Source organism: Athene cunicularia, assembly GCF_003259725.1.
Source record: "Athene cunicularia isolate RWA chromosome 4 unlocalized genomic scaffold, athCun1 chr4_part3, whole genome shotgun sequence".
In the NCBI taxonomy this organism is placed as follows: Eukaryota; Metazoa; Chordata; class Aves; order Strigiformes; family Strigidae; genus Athene; species Athene cunicularia.
The window spans coordinates 23,643,589-23,649,632 of record NW_020799100.1 but is presented as its reverse complement, the minus strand read 5'-3'; positions in this window follow the sequence as shown (position 1 = coordinate 23,649,632).

The following is a 6,044-nucleotide window of genomic DNA, read 5'->3' as shown; positions in this document are numbered from 1 at the left end:
TGTGGTGGCGGTGGGTGCCGGGGCGGGGGTGCGAAGGCTGCGCTAGCGCGCTGAGGTGGTGCTCGGTGTCGGGGCGTGGGAAGGGGAGACAGAAACTTGCATTAACGAAAGCAGGTGGCGAAACAGGGAAATGACTTTTGTAGAGGGTACCTGATGGTCACTGCTCGCATCCTTCCATTTTGCTTCCTAGTGCAAATGTGAGTAAGTAACTAGGCGCTCACTGCAGTACACGTGACCTTTGAGATACTTCCTCTGATCAGTTAATTAAAAAATGTTATTTTGCGTAACGTTCTCATTTTCTAATTGTAATTTAATCCTTTGGAGATTATATTTCACAAGAGCTCTATGTCTTCTTTGCAAGTTAGGCAAACAGTAAAATTGAATCAAAAGCTATATTGTGTCTTAATAAATGTGAATCTAAATTAGTGCAGGTTTACTGAGATACGTGTGATTTTTTTTTCTTTTTAAATCTTGAGATGTGTGTCAGTGATTAGCATGTATTGTCATAAATGAAAAGTAGGAATAGAAAGAAAATTGGAATACTGGTCGTTTATGAACTTCCATTATGTGTATCAGTAGTTCTGAGTGCCTGGCAGTGTGCAACATTCCAGATCCATCTGATTTCTTATGCTTGGTGTGTTTGTTGATTAAAATGGATGTGTCTGTCAAGGTGTCATTTTTGTATAGGCAGTATCTTTTATTGATGAGATACATCTTTTGCTTGCCAGATATAGATAGACTATGGTACATAGAACTGAAAGGTGTATTTCAAAAATGTAGCAATGCCGCTTATAAAATTATCTTTGCTTCTTTCTGGAAAAATGGGTTAGTAGGAATGTCAAGGTCATCCTAAAATTTAGAACAATTTAACTGCCATTGGAATATGTCCTTTCTTCGCGGTTCTATGTTTTCCATATATTGATCCTGTGGCTGTTGACATTTTCTGGTCCTGTGATGTGTTTGTCTTTTAAAATGATCTCATGATAAGCGAGTTTTAACAGAAGCAATCTGTAAAGCTTCCAAAGTCAATTGCATTTGAATGACCTCTTTAAGATGTATTTAAAAAGAAAAGAAAATCTAAGGGCATCCAAAGTAACTGTTCAGACTGAATGGAAACAAAAGGCCTTAAGAGGGTGAGTGGATACCAGTGACATTTTATATGCAGATGAACTAGTATGAAAGTAAATCAGCTGTGAATGAGGCAAGTTCTCTCTTTCTGTTCTTTGATCTTTCTGGATGCCTTTTCCAATGCAAATTACTCCATTGTAGACATCTACTGGTTTTGACTTTCTTAGCCACTTTACAGTTTGCAGCTGAAATGTCATTTTGTTAAACACTTATAATTCTACTACAGATCTGTGAATAATAGAAATAAAACAAATTGCTTCTGGCACTGGCACTGTTACTGTTTACATCAAGAGCAGAAGCATTGGAGCTTTTAGGAGTAACAAAGGCAGCAGGTAAGTTATGGAACAGGGCTTGGAAAGGTTAAGGAATGTAATCTGTAAACTCAGGAGAAGTTTCCATGTGTTGCCACAATATAAGTTAGTTTGATATATTGCTTTGTGTATCTCGTAATGTAAAAAAGAAATATATAAATGGCTGTAATGCTCCCTAGACCTCACACACATCCCTGAGAATCTGATCCTCTTTCAGTCATGGAATATGCTAGACATAAAGGTCTTTGAAGAGCCATAGTGTACATAGCTGGACAAATATATATTTTTATATATAAAAACTTTTCTGTAAGTTTATTGTAAAAGGCTATTGGAGGGGGGCATTATAAAATAAAGCATGTTTGAGTAATAATACTGGTATTTTGAAAATTCTTTACATTTGTTAATGTGCTTTTTTTAATTTCCTGAGAATTGTCACTTTTTGTTGATAAGCTGTATTTGGTAAGGTATATTAATCGTGGCACAAATAATTCATCTGGAAGTAAGAATACCATGACCACCTTTACAGATCTAGGCTTTCTGATGCCATGATATGTAGTATTGTGTTTGATATATTTCAGATTTAGGAAACCTATTTGGAAGCACAGACCTAAGCAGTATAGCATTTCCTAAGATGAAGTTTTATTCTTCTGAGGTGAGCACTTTGTTCATGAGGTTTGCCATAATAAGAAAAACTCTTCTTTAGCTGGCAGTTTTAATCAAATATATACATTCTTTCTATATTTAAACAAGTACTTCAGCTAAGTGTCTTTGAGTTTTAAAAGTAGCTATTGTATTTCATTTTCTTACATGAGTTATTTTTGATATTGCTTGGTAGCAAAGCACATTGATTCACCATGTCAAAATAAAACCTAGGCTTTCCATGGTTTGTTGTGGGCCTCTTCTAGAATTCCACTAGGATATCATAGTGCAGTATAACTGAAGCCTTTTACAAATGCTAGTGTAAGCCAAGGAGCTTATTGGTTACATAGCTGAAATATAAGAGTTCCACATTCAGTCCATCTGGAGAGTCCCCTCATCAAAATGAATATCTGTTCTGATTATCTAAGTCAACTTCAATTTCAGTTGGAGAGGAATGCCTCTGGAGAGGAATGCTATAGCAAGGACAGGGTAGCAACAGTAGGCTAAACGTTGCAAGTAATTATTTTTAGTGAGGACATTAACAAGAAGTTTAACATATATGCTTCTGTAATGAGCCTGCAGATGCCTCAGCCAAATCATGTGGTCAAAACTAAGTCTGAGAATTTTAAACTAAAAACCTTGTGCAGTTTCCCCCTCTGACACTCCCTCTGTTTGGTTTGTTGGGGTTTTTTTTTGAGATCAAACACTGATTTCAGACTCTTTGCCAAGTCTTTCCCTTTTCTGATTTCTAGGTTGTCCTGGTTTAAAAAGCGAGCAAAAACCCATCCCTTGAAACAAAATAACCCGTCACACCAAAAAACCTTCCTCTCTCAGGACTAGCTCATATATAGATTTCCCTTTAGAAAGGAAGAGATGAAGCTGCTGGAGCATGGGGATGTGCTGTTTTTATTTTCCAAAGCAAAGCCGTAGGCTTTTTCTCTTGTCTTCTTGAAGGTGACTTTCCAGATTCTTCACCTTGAAGATGAGAAGTGTTGTCATGATGAGAAAGAAGGATTCTTGGAATAAGAGAATAGTTAGTTTGGATTGATCTTCAGAAGGTCACCTAGTTCAACACTGTGCTCAAAGCAGACTTGATTAATAATGATCTGACTTTGTTTTTTGCAAAAGCGAAGTAACAAGTGTGAAAATGTAAAGTCATGAGATGGTTTTAAACTCCTCTTGCTGCTCTGATACTGTTTGATGCTTACTGAGAAAGGTGCCTCTCTGCTTCTGGCATTTTTTAGTAGCTTCTAAGGTAGAAATTTTAGTTTATCAGAAAGTGTATGTCCTAACAGCTGAGTACATCCTGCCTCTTGCTGGATGGCATAGCATGAGGGTCCACTCCGTATGCTGAGACCTTTAGAAACACAATACACTTTGTTTTTCAGATTTCTCAAAGATTGTTTCTGGATGAGATTTTTGGTTAAAGGAACATTTGATTTAGTCTTTCAAAGTAGTCTTCTAAACATTCAATTACAAAATTAGAATTAGTGTAAGTTAAGATGATAAGATGCATCACATCCTCAACGTCTTTGATTTAGCTGCAATTACTACTTTCTCTTTTTTTTTTTTTTTTTTTTTTTTTTTTCCCGAGTCATTTAGATCTGCAGAGTAAGTACTACCAAACAGCATCCTATCAGATTGTGGATTATGAGAACGAGTGTATTGCTTTGGTTTTAGATCTGAATACATGATCTCAGTTTATAAGGAACTGCTAACAAGTAATCTTTTAAGGGGTTACATTCCTGCTCCTATTTTACTTAATGTTGTCAGCCGAAGTGTAAATGTTGCTTTGGTAGTGACAACAGACTTTTTGAATAGCAATAATGCTAGCTGTAACTGCTTAAGATTATTAGGGAAGATTGGTGCAAAGAGGTATTGTTGTTAGAACACTTTTTTTAAAATGCATCTTTACTGTCTACTTATTTCTGGGTTTTTTCCTATCCTGGAAAGTGTGGTTGAATACCTAATGCAATCAAAATGCTCAGTTTCCTTCCATTCAAAAGTCTGGCCTGTGATTTATTTATGTCTTGTGCTCAGCACTACCTGTTCTGAGTCAAGAAAGTTGGTTAACTCCATACACAAATCATATATCCTAAGAAACAGCTAAAATGACACTTCCTCTATTTATAATTACTATAATGACCATGTCCATCCTGTCCCTTTGAATTCGTACTTAGGAGTGTGACAAAATGAATGAAGTTTGAGGTAAGATGTTTAAATTCTATATTTTGCATTTCCCTTCAGTTCACACTTGATTTGTAGTTGACTTCTGCACAAGTGATTTCAAGTCCTCTATTTATGTGACATGCTAGACATGGCTTGCTTTATGTATAGTCTAATACTGGTATCAGGCATCGTTTGAAGATTTACTGCAGTTAATTTGAAGTATCTCAAACATTGATGCTGTGTTGTAGTTTCGTAGTACAATTTTTTTAGTTTAACCAAACTCCACAATATGCTTCCTGCCAGGTTTTCTATTCTATAATATTGTTTCTGTTTTATGTTTTGAATTAAATCCTATAGTCATTGCTAAAGCAGTATTATTTCTTTGCAAGTTTAGGCTTGGTAAAACCTATAGATTTGGGCCTGGGGATTTATCACATATTTGCACAGCAAAGAATGCATTGTTTTATTTAATGTTCCCAATCTACTGTGATCTTAGTGTTTAAGAGGTTTTATTTTGGATTTTCAGAAGTGGCCATGGTTTTGCAAACTTCTAGCTAATTGAAATGCTTTTACTCATTTCCCTGTTTTCTCTTAATGGGATCATGTTTTGCTTTTCCTGGCATTGTCTGAAATGGTCTCTAGGTTGATTTCTGAATCATTTATGAAAGGTTAGCTGTGGAAAAGTGCCACAAGATGTTCGGTCATACTCATTAAACTTGTCAGACAGTCCTGCAGGGCAGATACTTAATGTCTGTGATATACAATAGTGCAGTTAGAAAAATGAAGTTTTGAGCACCTTCTTTGTCTTTTCTGATGCAGAAAAGTGCTGTGCTTGTCTGTTTAGTGTCTTGCTTGTTATGAGGAGGTTGAGCATGATAGTATAGTAACTCAGTGCCTTTTCTGCTAAGCTGAACAAGGAACTTTTTTCATCAAGGTCAGCCAAAAAAAAAAAGATCGGTAACTTTGTAACCTGATGGAACTCAGTGGCAAATATGGGAAATCTTTTGGGTTTTTTTTTTTTGAAGTCTTGATCACTAGAATTGGTGTAGTATTTAATCTAATTTTGCTCAAATAAAAAGACCACAAAAAGGCAAGAGTTGTGCTCGTTAACTTTCACAGCCTGGAAAGTAAGTAATGGTTCTTGGATGTAATTCAGCTGAATGTCTTGTCATTGCTGAATGACACTGTTGCTCTCTGATGCCTTGTTCAGTCCTCCACCCAAACACCAGTCCCTTTCCAGCTGGCATGTGTGTAGGGAGAGTCATGGACAAGTAGGTTCCTAGCTTAGGAGTTTTGTTTAAGAGTCTATTGCAAGATTGCTTGAATCTAGGTTTTCATACTCCCAGATATTCTCATCAGATTTGAAAATAAGTTGATCTACTAGCTTGGTGGCTTGCCTTACATCATTGGCAGTGACCCTGAATTTCTGTAGTTCTTGCACAGCATTCATAATTTGTTTTAAACTGAGCCAACTGTGGTAAAGGGATTTCAGGGATGGTGGGCTAGAAGTTGGTGAGGAAGAACAACTGTGTGACTTTGAGATTTCGCAGCATTTGGGAAGGAAGAACTCTATTTCACTTTTCTAAATTGGTCTGTGAAATGTATCAAGTGATACACTGACAGATTAAGAAGTTATGTATATGTATGGGTATATCTATCTATGTTTGTGTGTATGTGTATGGTGGGTTTTTTTCCATCACTGTTCAGTGTAAACAGGACACAGGTAGGCACAAAAAGATACAGAAGATCAGAAAGGTAAAGTTTAGTGGTATTTCTAAAGTAATTGCTAGTGCTATA